The sequence below is a fragment of the Ranitomeya variabilis genome, chromosome 2, assembly GCF_051348905.1.
Source record: "Ranitomeya variabilis isolate aRanVar5 chromosome 2, aRanVar5.hap1, whole genome shotgun sequence".
NCBI lineage: Eukaryota > Metazoa > Chordata > Amphibia > Anura > Dendrobatidae > Ranitomeya > Ranitomeya variabilis.
In genome coordinates, this window is record NC_135233.1 from 204,140,945 (window position 1) to 204,160,429 (window position 19,485).

At 45.3% G+C, this 19,485-nt stretch overlaps 1 long non-coding RNA gene across 1 annotated transcript in view; it reads right to left on the reverse strand.

Annotated features, from left to right (window-relative positions):
- Positions 1 to 19,485, reverse strand: part of LOC143809233 (uncharacterized) — a 94,529-nt gene that overhangs the window by 67,469 nt on the left and 7,575 nt on the right. Inside the window, exon 2 of the long non-coding RNA XR_013222163.1 lies at positions 17,729 to 17,864. This is a non-coding gene — a long non-coding RNA (uncharacterized LOC143809233). The remainder of the gene's footprint in view (positions 1 to 17,728; positions 17,865 to 19,485) is intronic.

The following is a 19,485-nucleotide window of genomic DNA, read 5'->3' on the forward strand; positions in this document are numbered from 1 at the left end:
AAATTTCGGTATATCTTGGTGTATGTTTTCTCGTGCCCGATTTTGTCCATTCCTGGGGCCATGAAAATGTGGCTGTAGAGGATCAGACTGATGCAGTTGATGTTCCTAACACATGGATAGACTCTAGACGTGATTAGGCTGTTAAGCTTTATGGTTTTGCACTTTTTTGAAGATACAGGAAGAAAGGAATAGACTATGTCTGTGTCAAGAGTGAAATGAGGGCAGTAGCCGAGCAGAAGAGGCAAGAGAGAATGAAGATTGTGATTATGTTAAAATCCTACGGTTGGAACTAAAAATGAGGAATTTATAGACTCCACAACATCACTGAAGAGATGAAAGGTCGGTCGCTAATCAGATGGCACGGGCTGCACTGGCTAGTACCGTGGTGATAATGGGACATTCTAACTAGCCAGATATTGATTGGGGTCATGGTTGTGTTTCAACTGTAAAGAGGCGAAAGTTCCCTTAGTTTGTTGCTGGTATATTTTATGTACCAGATTGTGGAAGCAATGCTCTATTGAATCTGGTAATTTCTAACAATGCAGAACTTCGGAAATGTCCCAGTTAAATAAAACCTTGTAACAATGACGGCAAAATAACTTTATATACCCTAAATTGCAATAAAAACTAACTCTGGCTAAGAAAAAACCCATAGGGTTCGATTCATTAAGGTAAGCATTGTTCATGGCACTTCTAAAGAAGGGCCTGCTGAGGTCATTAATACCACCTAATGAATTTGGCGCATCTTCTCAGTGGTATTTACCTCTATGCACCTTCCAGAAATACTAATTCAGGGAGAGAATTTCTGGTGTAAGTAATGGCGCAACTTTTTATTATTTCAGCAGGCTTGCACAACCATGCCCCATCCTGTCCATGCTTCACCTGCCTTGGTGGAATTGGCTGGGACTGGCGTGAAAATCCCCAAAAACACAAAATATTTTATGCCAGAAGGCGCACAGGGAAGGTAAGTAGGAGGTTTGTTTGTTTTTTGTATGCTTTTCTCAAGGGGGGGCATGCATTCAAGGATAGAGATGAGGGGCCATGCATACCAGGACAGGGATGAGGAGCGATGCAGATAAGGACGGTGATGAGGAGCCATATATACAAGGATAAGGATGAGGAGCCATGCATACCAAGACAGAGATGAGGAGCCATGCTGACAATGATGGGGATAAGGAGCCATGCATACCAGGACAGGGATGAGGAGCCATGCATACGAGGACAGGGAAGGGGAGCCATGCATACAAGGACAAGGATGGGGAGCCGTGCATACGAGGACAGGGAAGGGGAGCCCATGCATACACGGACAGTGCATACCCTGCTTATACTCTAGTTAATTTGTTTTCCTAGTTTTTTGTGGCCAAATTAGGTGCCTCGTCTTACACTCTGGTCGACTTGTAAACAAGTATATACGGTATTTATTTTTTTAAAGTAGATCCCTACTTCATCCGTTCACTTCTCTTGGTTGAAATTGGTAGACTTTTGTCTTTATTTAACCATGCCTATTATATAAGTAGGGATCTACATAATATGTTATTGGTAGCAGAGCGGAGTATAATTCCTAAATATTAATGCGCTCTATTAACAATATAATAGCTACTTCAAGCAGGGCCAGGACAAGGGGTAGTCAGGGTAGACACCTGCCTAGGGCGCCATCTCAGAACAGGTTGGCGGGGTGCACCTTTCTTAAGCTGTGTTTTGCGGACGCTCTGTCTGTCATTGAAAAGGGAGCATGCAGCGAACAACAAGGACACTGGGCCCTGAAAGCTTCCCTATCAGACTGATAGAAATATTAATTGGCCAGTGCTCTTGACATCCTGCGTGGAGCCTCTGAGGGGGAAGGCAAGATGGAGATGGCGGCACCTACAGTGGCTGCTGTCCGGCGTTCTATGTCATCCACACAGCGTCCTCGATATTGCACTCCTGTGCAGGTGCTACTGCCAATGGTAGAGCAAAGCATTGTAGTGTGCATGTGCTTTAGCTCTTTGTCCTTTACCTGTGCATGGATACAAATTTTGGTGTAGTTACGATGTTTTGATTACCTGTTATTACATTTTTTGTGTTGTTGCAATGAGTGAAAAGCACAGATTAAAAATTGGATTAATTAATTTTATATTTTGACAGAATGGACTTTTACGAAGTCAAATATGTGTATTTTTTATAAATGTTTTTATTTCTTGGCTTTTAATTGGGGGAAAATGGGAGTGATTTGAACTTTTATATATATTGTAAGATTGCACTTACTAAGTGTATTGGGGGACACTCACTTGGCATGGGATTCTAGCACACGGGCACGGTTTTTCACAAAAAACAGTCCATGCGGTTTATTAAAGTGTCATAAACCGGGTTATGCACAGTGCATTATGTACATTTCATAGAACACAATAGGCACCAACTGGTGATATTAACTTGCAGCTTTATCTTAGACACTTCATATAAGGCTTTGTCTCACAGACACTAAACATGCTGGACCTCTCACTTCGTCCAGTTACCATGGGTGTCCGTACGCCGAACAGTTCACCAATGTCTCTAGTCATATAGCGCACATGACATTGAGTCGCGGTCTCTAAACACGCTGAACCTCACTTCGTTCAGTTACCGTGGGAGACCACACAGTTCATAGACTATCACAAGCACCAATAGTCAATGGTACCTTATGGGAGCTCCTGCTCCACCTGCTGACACCTCGTCAGTCCTCTCTCCTGGGGAAACTGCCTTACGGGGTTCACCAACTTGCCTGGCCGGCACACATCAGTCAGTCCAGAGCCACCAAAGGACGGTAGCTTCCCCAACACAGACCATCCAGGTCCACAGCCTCTCAGGTGCTCCAGGAAGACTCCACTCACAGAAGCTTCCAACACAGACTGTCCAGAACCATAGTCTTACTGTGCGCTATTCAGGACATCCATCCCACATGGGACCGTCCAACACACTGGCATGTGCTCTTCAGGATTCCTACTCCCAGGAGATCCAACACAGGTTGTGCTCTTCAGGAAGCCTACTCCCAGGTCTTCCAACACAGGTTGCTCAGTGTGCTATTCAGGACATCCATCCCACATGGGATCGTCCAACACACAGGCATGTGACCTGTCCGGGTGCTATTCAGGACATCTGTCCAACACCTCAGGCCACCAGGTCCAAAGCCCCACCATGTGCTCTTCAGGGAGACAACACTCCCAACACATAGGCTCTCCAGGACCTTCCAGCATAGACCATTCAGGTCCACACTCAGGGACCATGTGACCCACACCCTGGTCACATTATGAAGCTGTAACCACTCCCACAGGTGGGAGTGTGTGGGTGTGGCTAGTTCAACCCAACCATCTCTCATAACTAGCCTAGTAAGTCTCCCTTTATAACTATACAAACTGTTGAGGGACTACAGGTCCCAGAACAACAACATTGCATCAGACTTACCACGCAGACTCCCTCTGCGACACATATCGGCCACTCACAATTCTGCCAGTCACTGTTTCACCACCATTATAACAACAGATATGCCTCCATTCATATCCCAAGGAGCACACACCACAGCGCCCCCTAGCTGGCCCAGGGGTCACTGCATCACAATATATATATATATATACTTTCATATTTTTAGAAATATATTTTTTTACTGTACACTGTATTTATTAATCCCCTTAAGGGACTTGAACCTATGATCGCTTATTGAACCTACAATTGTTATAACAAATCACAGTCTCCGATGAACGTCAGCCATAAGCCGGCTTTCACAGCGATACTGTAATGACAGGCTGAGGGGTCTTAATCATACCCCAGGTCATCCTTGCAACCCATTTGCATCTCACTATCATGTTGCAGGAATGCTGATGAGGGGATAGAACAAATGCAACTCCTGCATGTGTGCTGTAAATACTGCTGTTACTGACTGACAGTGACAGTTGACAGATTAACAGCTATGGGTGGAGTTCCACTCCACCCACTTCTGGTAGAGGCAGATGATGGCTGATTATCACAGCCATCATCTGCCGGAAAATATGCAGGATCGCAATAGAGATAGGTAGGTGGTTTATGACATACATAGTACGTCATATGTCGTCAAGGGGCTGCAAATCATATTAACTTGTGCCATAACCACAAATGAGTCAGTTTTTGTTGATAAAACTGCAGTTTCACATATATTCACAAACATTTGGAAGCTGCACTGATTAATGGCAGACGTATATTTTCTGGATGTGCATGTGAATTTGAAGCCCCTTTGCAATGAATAATTGTCTTTAAGATCTGCTTCTTTACTTTAAATTAGTGTTTTTGAAGGTGCAGTAAGCATATTGCAATGCTTAGGCCACGTTCACACATTCAGGATTTGGTCAGTATTTTACCTCAGTATTTGTAAGCCAAAACCAGGAGTGGGTAATAAATGCAAAAGTGGTGACGTGTTTCTATTATACTTTTCCTCTGATTGTTCCTTTCCTGGTTTTGGCTTATAAATACTGATGTCAAATACTGACCAAGTACTGTCATTTATTTGCTTTGGGCAGAAATGAAGGGGGATCAACTGGCTTCATCTATCTTGGGCACCAAAATACCTTGTCCTGGTGCTTTCTTCAAGTGTCCGAGTAAAGACAATGAGAAGCATACAGGAAAATTTCCTTTAATAAATTGTTGGGTTTTTCTCCAATGTAGGACAAATTATATTCAGCAAGTAATTATCATTAGGGTTGAGCGACTTTCATTTTTTTAAGATCGAGTCGGGTTTTGCGAAACCCGACTTTGTCCAAAGTCGAGTCGAGTGCAGTCGGCCGATTATCGCTAAAAGTCGGGGATCGACCGAAACACGAAACCCAATGCAAATCAATGGGGAAGCATATTCGGCAGTGAGTGGAGGCCAGGAAAACACTTACAGTGCCCATTTTAATGCCAAAAACATCCATTCTTGTTTCTGAAGCTTGTCAATCTTAATTAACTTTATAATAATAGTTGGGCATTGGAAATTGGGGGTCATTTGGCAAAAGTTGTGGGGGGTAGGGCTGGTTCAAGGTTTTAGTGGGCCCAGGAAACGTGGACTACGTCACGGCGGTGGAGCAGTGAGAGGTAAGTATTTCAACTTTGCAAGTGCTGTGATCCTGAGCAAGCAGGGAGGCCCACTCGTTCGCATTGGCACTGGCACAGGGCCCCTCAAAGTACAGCGGTGTGTTTGCACGGCGGGGGCGCCTCCCACCAGCAGCGACACTTTTGCGTACTCTGAGGGGCCCTGTGCCAGTGACGTCGCCAACGAGTATGCCCCCCCACCTGATGAAGGAACCTGCACTTTCATCTGCACCTTCCTCTTTGTCCCTGTGTAAGGTGGTATAACATGCGGGAAGGGGAACCTTACTTTCAGCAGGGTCAGATTCTGGCTGTGTAGAGTGCAAGGGGAATCTAGTGGTCTAGGTCAATGTACCAGCAGACTCATCTAGCAGTGGCTGGGCAATGGGCAGGATGAGGAGGAAACACAGATATAGGGCCAAAGAATAAAGTAGGCTAAATGCAGTTCAAAATTGGTAACAGGACTAAACAGGCGGCATTGCTTTGTTCAGTGGAGTAGCAAACCCAGGAGCAGCAGACACTGTTTTAAGGGCCCAACCACACTAGTAGGCCAAATGCAGTTTAATATCTGCTACTATAGGCCAAAAGCCTAAAGACTGAAGCTCAGCTTTATACAGTGGAGGACAACACCAGGGAGCGGCAGACACCGTTAGTAGGCCGTAACCACCAATTTTTGGTTAAAAAAGCACTTAATGAGAGCCAGAAGGTTGAAGCTCAGACAAGGCAACCTGTAGGAGAACACCAAGGAGGAGGAGAACACTCAGGAGGAGGACAACACCCAGGAGCGGCAGACACCGTTAGTAGGCTCTAACCACCAATTTATTTAAAGAAAGCACTTAATGAGAGCCAGAAGGTGGAAGCTCAGCTTTATCCAGTGGAGGACAACACCAGGGAGCGGCACACACAGTTAGTAGGCTGTAACCACCAATTTTTTAAAAAACAGCACTTAATGAGAGCCAGAAGGTTGAAGCTCAGCTTTATACAGTGGAGGACAACACCAGGGAGCGGCACACACCGTTAGTAGGCCGTATCCACCAATTTTTTAAAAAACAGCACTTAATGAGAGCCAGAAGGTTGAAGCTCAGCTTTATCCAGTGGAGGACAACACCAGGGAGCGGCACACACAGTTAGTAGGCTGTAACCACCAATTTTTTAAAAAACAGCACTTAATGAGAGCCAGAAGGTTGAAGCTCAGCTTTATACAGTGGAGGACAACACCAGGGAGCGGCACACACCGTTAGTAGGCCGTATCCACCAATTTTTTAAAAAACAGCACTTAATGAGAGCCAGAAGGTTGAAGCTCAGCTTTATACAGTGGAGGACAACACCAGGGAGCGGCACACACAGTTAGTAGGCTGTAACCACCAATTTTTTTAAAAACAGCACTTAATGAAAGCCAGAAGGTTGAAGCTCAGCTTTATACAGTGGAGGACAACACCAGGGAGCGGCACACACCGTTAGTAGGCCGTAAACAAAGTTGAAGGCCAAATGCAGTTTAATATCTGATACTATAGGCCGAAAGCCTAAAGACTGAAGCTCAGCTTTATCCAGTGGAGGACAACACCAGGGAGCGGCACACACCGTTAGTAGGCCGTAACCACCAATTTTTTAAAAAACAGCACTTAATGAGAGCCAGAAGGTTGAAGCTCAGATTTAGACAGTGGAGGACAATTTGAATTAGGGACTGCAGACAGACTTAGTAGGCTGTCCCCTGTGGACCATGCATCCACCACATTACCCATTGCGCCGTAATGGACACGTAACCTTCCGTGGCCATGCCTACAGGTCCATGCGTCTGTTGTCAGGTGCACCTTTGTACTCACAGATTGCCAGAGTGCATGGACAATGCGGTCTTTTACATGCTGGTGGAGAGTTGGGATGGCTTTTCTCGCAAAAGAAGTGTCGACTGGTTAGCTTGTAGCGTGGTACAGCGTAGTCCATCATGGCTTTATTAATATTAAATAAAATATATAAATAGGCTCCATGAACTTTTAAATACGTTCCAGGGGTACACGGGCAGCATTGGTGTGGTCAGTGGAGGAGGATTGCAAGGAGGGACCGCAGACAGGCTTACTAGGCCTAAAATAACTAAAAATAGGCTCTATGCAGTTTTAAATAGGTTACATGGATACACAGGCAGCATTGTGGTCAGTGGAGGAGGATTGCAAGGAGGGACCGCAGACAGGCTTACTAGGCCTAAAATAACTAAAAATAGGCTCTATGCAGTTTTAAATAGGTTACATGGATACACAGGCAGCATTGTGGTCAGTGGAGGAGGATTGCAAGGAGGGACCGCAGACAGGCTTACTAGGCCTAAAATAACTAAAAATAGGCTCTATGCAGTTTTAAATAGGTTACATGGATACACAGGCAGCATTGTGGTCAGTGGAGGAGGATTGCAAGGAGGGACCGCAGACAGGCTTACTAGGCCTAAAATAACTAAAAATAGGCTCTATGCAGTTTTAAATAGGTTACATGGATACACAGGCAGCATTGTGGTCAGTGGAGGAGGATTGCACGGAGGGACCGCAGACAGGCTTACTAGGCCTAAAATAACTAAAAATAGGCTCTATGCAGTTTTAAATAGGTTACATGGATACACAGGCAGCATTGTGGTCAGTGGAGGAGGATTGCACGGAGGGACCGCAGACAGGCTTACTAGGCCTAAAATAACTAAAAATAGGCTCTATGCAGTTTTAAATAGGTTACATGGATACAAAGGCAGCATTGTGGTCAGTGGAGGAGGATTGCACGGAGGGACCGCAGACAGGCTTACTAGGCCTAAAATAACTAAAAATAGGCTCTATGCAGTTTTAAATAGGTTACATGGATACACAGGCAGCATTGTGGTCAGTGGAGGAGGATTGCAAGGAGTGTCTGACACAGTTAGTACTCACAAAAAATAAATAGATGTTAATGTCTCGCAAAACAACAACAACAAAAGAAGTGTGGCATACTTAGGTACAGGGTTGGGCTCATCTGCTGAGTTTCTGACATATTTGGCAGTAAGTATTTACTGGTGTCAATATAGGACACTGACCCAGACTACTTTAACTAGCATCATAGATGTCAACAAATTGGTATTGTCAGTGCCAGGCATTGAATGATGTCAGCGCATAGACTAAACATTGGTGGAGCTGTGAGAGATAATTTTGCACATGGTAGAGCACAGTTTGAGCTGGGGGGGTGAACTCTCTTGTGGCCGGCGGTACCGTCCCAGGGCCCCTCATGTTACAACGGTGTGTCTGACGTTGGGTGCGCGCCACCACCGCCAGAGACACTTTATTGTACTATGAGGGACCCAGTGGCAGTGCCGTCGACCAAAAGCGGGCACACCCTCCTCTTCAGACAAACGGCACTCTAACGGGTGCTTGCGCCAAGTGGCGAGACCACGGCCCCGTGGGGGGAGTTTTCCCATTGAGGGAGGTGTAAACATGTCGTATGCTGGACAAACAGCTGCTGCAAATTAAGAGATTGGAACACTCAGTAAGACCAGTCCACAAGCAAGACCTTTTTATAGGAAAGCTAGGTGTCAGCCGGGAAAGGTGGGGTAAAATAATTTGAAATCCAGGAGTGGTTCATTTTAATGAAGGTGAGATCATCCACATTTTGGGTAGCCAGACGAGTCATTTTTTCGGTTAATATTGAACCAGCAGCACTGAATACTCTTTCTGATAGCACACTAGCTGCTGGGCAAGCAAGCTCCTGCAATGCATATTCTGCCAATTCAGGCCAGGTGTCTAATTTGGATGCCCAGTAATCAAATGGGAATGACGGTTGAGGGAGAACATCGATAAGGGATGAAAAATAGTTAGTAACCATACTGGACAAATGTTGTCTCCTGTCACTTTGAATAGATGCTGCAGTACCTGTCCTGTCTGCGGTCATTGCGAAATCACTCCACAACCTGGTCAGAAAACCCCTCTGTCCAACGCCACTTCTGATTTGTGCACCTCTAACACCTCTGCCCTGTAGCCCCCTGCAGCTCATGTGAGAACCATCACCGGCGCTGTGTGCTGGGAATGCCTGAATCAAACGGTCTACAAGAGTAGCTTGTTTGGTTGCTAATATTTGTTCGAGGTTCTCATGTGGCATAATATTTAGCAATTTGCCTTTATAGCGAGGGTCAAGGATGCAGGCCAACCAGTAATCGTCATCGCTCATCATTTTAATAATGCGTGGGTCCCTTTTGAGGATACGTAAGGCATAATCCGCCATGTGGGCCAAAGTTCCAGTTGTCAAATCTGCGATTGTGCTGGTTTGAGGGGCAGTTACAGGCAAATCTATGTCACTTGTCTCCCTTAAAAAAACAGAACCCGGCCTTGCAACGCCACTAATTTCTGTTGGCCCAGGAGAAGCTTCCTCATTAAAAAAGTACTCATCCCCATCATCCTCCTCGTCCTCCTCCTCCTCTTCGCCCGCTACCGCGTCCTCTACACGGCCCTGACCAGACAATGGCTGACTGTCATCAAGGCTTTCCTCTTCTTCGGCTGAAGACGCCTGCTCCTTTATGTGCGTCAAACTTTGCATCAGCAGATGCATTAGGGGATGCTCATGCTTATTATGGCGTTGTCTGCACTAACCAGCCGTGTGCATTCCTCAAAACACTGAAGGACTTGACACAGGTCTTGTAGCTTCGACCACTGCACACCTGACAACTCCATGTCTGCCATCCAACTGCCTGCCCGTGTATCCTCCCACAAATACATAACAGCACGCCTCTGTTCGCACAGTCTCTGAAGCATGTGCAGTGTGGAGTTCCACCTTGTTGCAACGTCGATGATTAGGCGATGCTGGGGAAGGTTCAAAGACCGCTGATAGTTCTGCATACGGCTGGAGTGTACGGGCGAACGGCGGATATGCGAGCAAAGTCTGCGCATTTTGAGGAGCAGGTCGGGTAACCCCGGATAACTTTTCAGGAAGCACTGCACCACCAGGTTTAAGGTGTGAGCCAGGCAAGGAATGTGTTTCAGTTGGGAAAGGGCTATGGCAGCCATGAAATTCCTTCCGTTATCACTCACTACCTTGCCTGCCTCAAGATGTACAGTGCCCAGCCATGACTGAGTTTCTTTCTGCAAGAACTCGGACAGAACTTCCGCGGTGTGTCTGTTGTCGCTCCAAACACTTCATTGCCAATACAGCCTGCTGACACTTGCCACTAGCTGTCCCATAATGGCACACCTGGTGTGCAACAGTGGCAGCTGCGGATGGAGTGGATGTGCGACTGCGGTCTGTGGACGAGCTCTCGCTTCTGCAGGAGGACGAGGAAGAGGAGGAGGGGGGGCGAACACCTACAGCCAACTCTTTCCTTGACCGTGGGCTAGGCAGAACTGTCCCAATATTGCTGTCCCCTGTGGACCCTGCATCCACCACATTCACCCAGTGTGCCGTAATGGACACGTAACGTCCCTGGCCATGCCTACTGGTCCATGCATCTGTTGTCAGGTGCACCTTTGTAGTCACAGACTGCCTGAGTGCATGGACGATGCGGTCTTTAACATGCTGTTGGAGGGCTGGGATGGCTTTTCTAGAAAAGTAGTGTCGACTGGGTAGCTCGTAGCGTGGTACAGCGTAGTCCATCAGCGCTTTGAAAGCTTCGCTTTCAACTAACCTGTAGGGCATCATCTCCAATGAGATTAGTCTAGCAATGTGGGCGTTCAAACCCTGTGTACACGGATGCGAGGATGACTACTTCCTTTTCCTAACAAGAGTCTCATGTAGGGTGAGCTGGACTGGAGAGCTGGAGATCGTGGAACTAGCGGTGGTGCCGGTGGACATGGCAGACTGAGAGAGGGTTGGAGATGGTATTCTTGCCGGTGCCCTACATGCAGTGTTTCCTACTACGAACCTGGTGATTCCCTGACTGCTTTGGCCTGGCGACGAAAGCTGCACAGATACTGCAGGTGGTGCGGGAAATGGTGGGCTTACAGTGAGGGAAGGGATGTAGCGTTGCTGACTAGCTTCATTGGCCGAGGGTGCTGCAACCTTTAGGCACGTTTGGTAGTTAGTCCAGGCTTGCAAATGCATGGTGGATAAATGTCTATGCATGCAACTTGTATTTAGACTTTTAAGATTCTGACCTCTGCTTAAGGTATTTGAACATTTTTGACAGATGACTTTGCGCTGATCATTTGGATGTTCATGACCTTGCCGTTTTTTGCAATTCTGACCAGTGTCCCTTTATGAGGTAATAACTCAGGAACGCTTCAACGGATCCTAGCGATTCTGAGACTGTTTTTTCGTGACATATTGGGCTTCATGGTAGTGGTAAATTTAGGTCGATAATTTCTGAGTTTATTTGTGAAAAAAAACGGAAATTTGGTAAAAATTTTGAAAATTTCGCAATTTTCACATTTTGAATTTTTATTCTGTTAAACCAGAGAGTTATGTGACACAAAATAGTTAATAAATAACATTTCCCACATGTCTACTTTACATCAGCACAATTTTGGAAACAATTTTTTTTTTGCTAGGAAGTTATAAGGGTTAAAATTTGACCAGTGATTTCTCATTTTTACAACAAAATTTACAAAACCATTTTTTTAGGGACCACCTCACATTTGAAGTCAGTTTGAGGGTTCTATATGGATGAAAATACCCAAAAGTGACACCATTCTAAAAACTGCACCCCTCAAGGTGCTCAAAACCACATTCAAGAAGTTTATTAACCCTTCAGGTTTTTCACAGCAGCAGAAGCAACATGGAAGGAAAAAATGAACATTTAACTTTTTAGTCACAAAAATGAACTTTTAGCAACAATTTTTTATTTTCCCAAGGGTAAAAGGAGAAACTGGACCACGGACGTTGTTGTTCAATTTGTCCTGAGTACGCTGATACCTCATATGTGGGGGTAAACCACTGTTTGGGCGCACGGCAGGGCTCGGAAGGGAAGGAGCGCCATTTGACTTTTTGAATGAAAAATTGGCTCCAATCTTTAGCGGACACCATGTCGCGTTTGGAGAGCCCCCGTGTGCCTAAACATTGGAGCTCCCCCACAAGTGACCACATTTTGGAAACTAGACCCCCCAAGGAACTTATCTAGAAGCATAGTGAGCACTTTAAACCCCCAGGTGCTTCACAAATTGATCCGTAAAAATGAAAAAGTACTTTTTTTTCACAAAAAAATTATTTTAGCCTCAATTTTTTCATTTTCACATGGGCAACAGGATAAAATGGATCCTAAATTTTGTTGGGCAATTTCTCCTGAGTACACCAATACCTCACATGTGGGGGTAAATCACTGTTTGGGCACATGGTAAGGCTCGGAAGGGAAGGAGCGCCATTTGACTTTTTGAATGAAAAATTATCTCCATCGTTAGCGGACACCATGTCGCGTTTGGAAAGCCCCTGTGTGCCTAAACATTGGAGCTCCTCCACAAGTGACCCCATTTTGGAAACTAGACCCCCCAAGGAACTCATCTAGAGGCATAGTGTGCACTTTAAACCCCCAGGTGCTTCACAAATTGATCCGCAAATATGAAAAAGTACTTTTTTTTCACACAAAATTTCTTTTAGCCTCAATTCTTTCATTTTCACATGGGCAACAGGATAAAATGGATCCTAAAATTTGTTGGGCAATTTCTCCTGAGTATGCCGATACCTCATATGTGGGGGTAAACCACTGTTTGGGTGCACGGCAAGGCTCGGAAAGGGGAGGCGTGCCATTTGACTTTTTGAACGGAAAATTAGCTCCAATCGTTAGCGGACACCATGTCGCGTTTGGAGAGCCCCTGTGTGCCTAAACATTGGAGCTCCCCTACAAGTGACCCCATTTTGGAAACTAGACCCCCCAAGGAACTTATCTAGATGCATAGTGAGCACTTATAACCCCCAGGTGCTTCACAGAAGTTTATAACGCAGAGCCGTGAAAATAAAAAAAATAATTTTTCTTTCCTCAAAAATGATTTTTAGCCCAGAATTTTTTATTTTCCCAAGGGTAACAGGAGAAATTGGACCCCAAAAGTTGTTGTGCAGTTTGTCCTGAGTACGCTGATACCCCATATGTGGGGGTAAACCACTGTTTTGGCACACGTCGGGGTTCGGAAGGGAAGTAGTGACGTTTTGAAATGCAGACTTTGATGGAATGCTCTGCGGGCATCAGGTTGCGTTTGCAGAGTCCCTGATGTGCCTAAACAGTAGGAACTCCCCACAAGTGACTCCATTTTGGAAACTAGACCCCCAAGGGAACTTATCTAGATGTGTGGTGAGCACTTTGAACCCCCAAGTGCTTCACAGAAGTTTATAACGCACAGCCGTGAAAATAATAAATGTGTTTCCTTTCCTCAAAAATATTTTTTTAGCCCAGAATTTTTTATTTTTGCAAGAGTAACAGGAGAAATTGGACCCCAAAAGTTGTTGTCCAGTTTCTCCTGAGTACGCTGATACCCCATATGTGGGGGTAAACCACTGTTTGGGCACATGCCGGGGCTCGGAAGGGAAGTAGTGACGTTTTGGAATGCAGACTTTGATGGAATGGTCTGCGGGCATCATGTTACGTTTGCAGAGCCCCTGATATGCCTAAACAGTAGAAACCCCCCACAAGTGACCCCATTTTGGAAACTAGACCCCCCAAGGAACTTATCTAGATGTGTGGTGAGCACGTTCAACCCCCAAGTGCTTCACAGAAGTTTACAACGCAGAGCCGTGAAAATAAAAAATCATTTTTCTTGCCTCAAAAAAGATGTTTTAGCAAGCAATTTTTTATTTTCACAAGGGTAACAGGACAATTTGGACCCCAATATTTGTTGCCCAGTTTGTTGTGAGTATGCTGATACCCCATATGTGGGGGTAAACCACTGTTTGGGCACACGTCAGGGCTCGGAAGGGAAGTAGTGACATTTGAAATGCAGACTTTGATGGAATGGTCTGCGGGCGTCACATTGCATTTGCAGAGCCCCTGATGTGCCTAAACAGTAGAAACACCCCACAAGTGACCCCATTTTGGAAACTAGACCCCCGAAGGAACCTATCTAGATGTGTGGTGAGCACTTTCAACCCCCAAGTGCTTCACAGAAGTTTATAACGCAGAGCCGTGAAAATAAAAAATAATTGTTCTTTCCTCAAAAATTATGTTTTAGCAAGTAATTTTTTATTTTTGCAAGGGTAACAGGAGAAATTGGACCCCAACAGTTGTTGCCCAGTTTGTCCTGAGTATGCTGGTACCCCAAATGTGGGGGTAAACCACTGTTTGGGCACACGTCGGGGCTTGGAAGGGAGGGAGCACCATTTGACTTTTTGAATGCAAGATTGGCTGGAATCAATGGTGGCGCCATGTTGCGTTTGGAGACCCCTGATGTGCCTAAACAGTGGAAACCCCTCATTTCTAACTTCAACACTAACCCCAACACACCCCTAATCCTAATCCCAACTGTAGCCATAACCCTAATCCCAACCCTAACCCCAACACACCCCTAACCACAACCCTAACCCCAACACACCCGTAACCCTAATCCCAACCCTAACCCTAATCCCAACCCTAACCACAACTGTAACCCCAACACACCCCTAACCCTATCCATAACCCTAACCACAAGCCTAATCTTAACCCTATTTCCAACCCTAGCCCTAATTCCAACTTTAACCCTAAGGGTATGTGCCCACGTAGCGGATTCGTGTGAGATTTTTCCGCACGACTTTTGAAAAATCTGCAAGTAAAAGGCACTGCGTTTTACCTGCGGATTTACAGCTGATTTCCAGTGTTTTTTTGTGCGGATTTCACCTGCGGATTCCTATTGAGGAACAGGTGTAAAACGCTGCGGAATCCGCACAAAGAATTGACATGCTGCGGAAAATACAACGCAGCGTTTCTGCACGGAATTTTCCGCACCATGGGCACAGCGGATTTGGTTTTCCAAAGGTGTACACGGTACTGTAAACCTGATGGAAAACTGCTACGAATTCGCAGCGGCCAATCCGCTGCGGATCCGCGGCCAATCCGCTGCGGATCCGCGGCCAATCCGCTGCGGATCCGCGGCCAATCCGCTGCGGATCCGCGGCCAATCCGCTGCGGATCCGCGGCCAATCCGCTGCGGATCCGCAGCCAAATCCGCACATGCCATAACCCTACCCCTAACCCTAACCCTACCCCTAACCCTACCCGTAACCCTAACCCTAGTTCTAACCCTAACCCTAGTTCTAACCCTAACCCTAGTGGAAAAAAAATATATATATATTTTCTTTATTTTATTATTATCCCTATCTATGGGGGTGATAAAGGGGGGGTTTATTTATTATTATTTTTATTTTGATCGCTGTGGTAGAACCTACCACAGCGATCAAAATGTACTTGAATGGAATCTGCCGGCGGGCGTACTGAGCATGCGCCCGCCATTTTGGAAGATGGCGGCGCCCAGCGAGGAGACGGCCGGACACCGGGAGGATCGGTAAGTATGAAGGGGTGGTGGATTGGAGCACAGGGGGGGTGATCGGACCACAGGGGGGAGCGGACAGCAGGACGGGGGAGCGGGCAGGAGCACGGGGCAGCGCAGCACAGGACGGAGGGGACCGGACCCCATAACGGAGGACTGGGGGGGCGATCGGTGGGGTGGGGGGGGCTCACATCAGTATTTCCAGCCATGGCCGATGATATTGCAGCATCGGCCATGGCTGGATTGTAATATTTCACCTGTTTTTTAGGTGAAATATTACAAATCGCTCTGATTGGCAGTTTCACTTTCAACAGCCAATCAGAGCGATCGTAGCCACGGGGGGGTGTAGCCACCCCCCCTGGGCTGAAGCACCACTCCCCCTGTCTCTGCAGATCGGGTGAGATTGGAGTTAACCCTTTCACCCGATCTGCAGGAGCGCGATCATTCCATGACGCATACGCTGCGTCAAAGGTCGTGAAGGGGTTAAAAAAATGCCAGACTGCACTCTTTCTACTATCGGATACCTTTTCAGGCATTGCAGACTGAGCTTCTTTAACCGGATGGCCACGCTGTCCTCCAACTGGTTTTGGTTTTGCCAAGCGTTTTTGGCCAGATACGGGCCCGGCAGATGGAACCTGTTGTGATGTTGATGCCTGCTGCAGCTCCTCCTCCTCCTCCACTTCAGAACTACTGCCGCCTGCACCCTGTTCCCCCAATGGCTGCCAATCGGGGTCAACAACTGGGTCATCTATGACCTCCTCTTCTATCTCGTGTGCAACTTCGTCTGTGTCACCATGTAAGCCGGTGGTAGAGCGTTCGTGACAGGGCACCATAGTCTCAGCTGGGTTTGATTCTGGCTCAGTATACTGCGAGGGCAATGTTCTGGTCTGAGTCAAAGGAACAGCATAGTAATCTGGCTGTGGCTGTGCATCAGTGCACTCCATGTCCGATTCAACTTCTAATGGGCATGGCCTGTTAACTGTTTCACTGTCTAACCCAGGAACGGTATGTGTAAAGAGCTCCATGGAGTAACCCGTTGTGTCTCCTGATGCATCCTTCTCTCTTGTTCTGGGTGAAGAAGACAAGGAAGCGACTTGTCCCTGACCGTCAACATCCACTAACGACGCGCTGCTTTTACATTTTGCAGTTTCAGAAGAGGAGGCAAAAGAGCTAGAGGCTGAGTCAGCAAGGAAAGCCAAAAATTGTTCTTGCTGCTCCGGCTTTAAAAGCAGTTTTCCTACTCCCAGAAAAGGGAGCGTTCGAGGCCTTGTGTAGCCAGACGACGAACCTGGCTCAACAACTCGAAACTTAGGTGCTGTACTTCTTTTACCACGACCACCTGATGCTCCACCACCACTACCATCATTACCAGCTGACAATGACCGCCCACGGCCACGACCTCTTCCACCAGACTTCCTCATTGTTTGCAAAACGTAACCAAAGTAACGGTATTTGTTACTGTAAAACAACTTATAAGGTGAACTCTAACTTCTGTAGGATTTATATACACCTTTATAGGTGGCTGACACTGAAAGGAAAACCAGGCCCAATGTTACACACTAGGTTTTCTGTGCCCCAATAATTTGAGACAGATGGCACACACACGACCGGCACTCAAGCAGAAATGCCAATCTTAATCTTCCACTATTTATTTTTTTCAGGGAGAATTACAAAAAAAAAAAAAAGGCCCAGTATTACACACTGGTTTTCGGTGGCACACAATGAGAGACAGATGCCACACACAGCACTGGCACAGAGGCAGACTTATCAGAACTTTCTCTTTTGAGTCATCGGATGGCAAGCATAAATTCTGAATGAATGAATATATTACATGTAGCACAACTCATGTCGTATATTACGCCATCTGTACATGTAAGCTTGTCTACATTGGGCTGACATCTAGAGAGCTGCGTGTTCGCATACGCGAACACATAAGGGACATAATAGCGGCACGAGATGTTGAAGATGTCAATAGCCTGAAACCTATACCAAAACATTTTCGAAAGTATCATAACTGTAACCCCAAGGATTTGAAAGCATGGGGTATTGATAGGATTCGGGTGGGTATCAGAGGGGGTGACGCAAAGCAGAAGCTAGCCCAGAGAGAATGCCGCTGGATCACGGTATTAAATACCATAGCCCCCGCAGGCTTGAATGAACACCTAAGCTTCAGTTCCTTTTTATAATAATCCATCTTCGGTTTTTTCTCCTTTTAAATTTGGTGTGTTGTTGTGTGTCTTATATTTTTGTTTTTAATTTTCTTATTGATTATTATTATTATTTCTTTTTGTGTAGTATCCATGTATAGTTACCTTACTTTTCTTCGTGGCGCTCCTGATGTGGCTCCTCTATTGAATAGGACATCGATTGGGCACGGAGTGTTCTAAATGACCCCCGTTTCATGATACGGTCCACTTATGGTCTTCCATCTCCTCGGATTTCTGTGGACTAGGAAGAGAAAATAAAAGGAAAAAACAACAGAACACTATTGTGTATATTTTTACACGTTATATGTTGGCACTTGTTTTCAATAATTGAGGTATTTTTTTCACAATAGGATTTATAAATTTTGTATTACTGTATATATATTTTATGTGTATACTGTTCACTTGTATCATCAATAATCTTGGAGCATATTTGAGGATTTTATGCTCTTTTTCTGTTCACATGCATATATTTTTTTTTCACGTCCATATATATGATGGCATTAGCTGCTAACACTGTGGCATTGGCAATTTTATTTGTCACTTATTATTGTATAAATTGATGTTTTTGAGTATTATGCACACATTTTTATGGTGTTTGTATTTTATCTATTTATGCTGTCATTTTCCCCTTAATTATTAGACAACTCGGTTTTTTCCTTCCTGGAATGTTGTTATTTATTGATGCTCTCCTTTATATTTACCTCTTCTTTTCGTCTTTTTTCATTTTTTTTCTTCTACATTAAGCGGTGGCACAGAGGCAGACTTGCCAATCTTTATCTCCCACTATTTAATTTTTTTTTTTTTCAGGGACAATACAAAAAAAATAATAAAAAAAAATTATGGCACAGTATTACACACTGGTTTTCGGTGGCACACAATGAGAGACAGATGCCACACACAGCACTGGCACAGAGGCAGACTTGCCAATCTTTATCTCCCACTATTTATTTATTTTTTCACAGGGAGTATTAACAAAAAAAAATATTATGGCCCAGTATTACACACTGGTTTTCGGTGGCACACAATGAGAGACAGATGCCACACACAGCACTGGCACAGAGGCAGACTTGCCAATCTTTATCTCCCACTATTTATTTATTTTTTTACAGGGAGAATTTAAAAAAAAATTATGGCCCAGTATTACACACTGGTTTTCGGTGGCACACAATGAGAGACAGATGCCACACACAGCACTGGCACAGAGGCAGACTTGCCAATCTTTATCTCCCACTATTTATTTATTTTATTACAGGGAGACTTTACAAAAAAAAATTATGGCCCAGTATTACACACTGGTTTTCGGTGGCACACAATGAGAGACAGATGCCACACACAGCACTGGCACAGAGGCAGACTTGCCAATCTTTATCTCCCACTATTTATTTATTTTTTTACAGGGAGAATTTACAAAAAAAAAATTATGGCCCAGTATTACACACTGGATTTCGGTGGCACACAATGAGAGACAGATGCCACACACAGCACTGGCACAGAGGCAGACTTGCCAATCTTTATCTCCCACTATTTATTTATTTTTTTACAGGGAGAATTTACACAAAAAAAATTATGGCCCAGTATTACACACTGGTTTTCGGTGGCACACAATGAGACAGATGCCACACACAGCAATGGCACAGAGGCAGACTTGCCAATCTTTATCTCCCACTATTTATTTATTTTTTTACAGGGAGAATTTACAAAAAAAAAAATTATGGCCCAGTATTACACACTGGTTTTCGGTGGCACACAATGAGAGACAGATGCCACACACAGCAATGGCACAGAGGCAGACTTGCCAATCTTTATCTCCCACTATTTATTTTTTTACAGGGAGAATTTACAAAAATAAAATTATGGCCCAG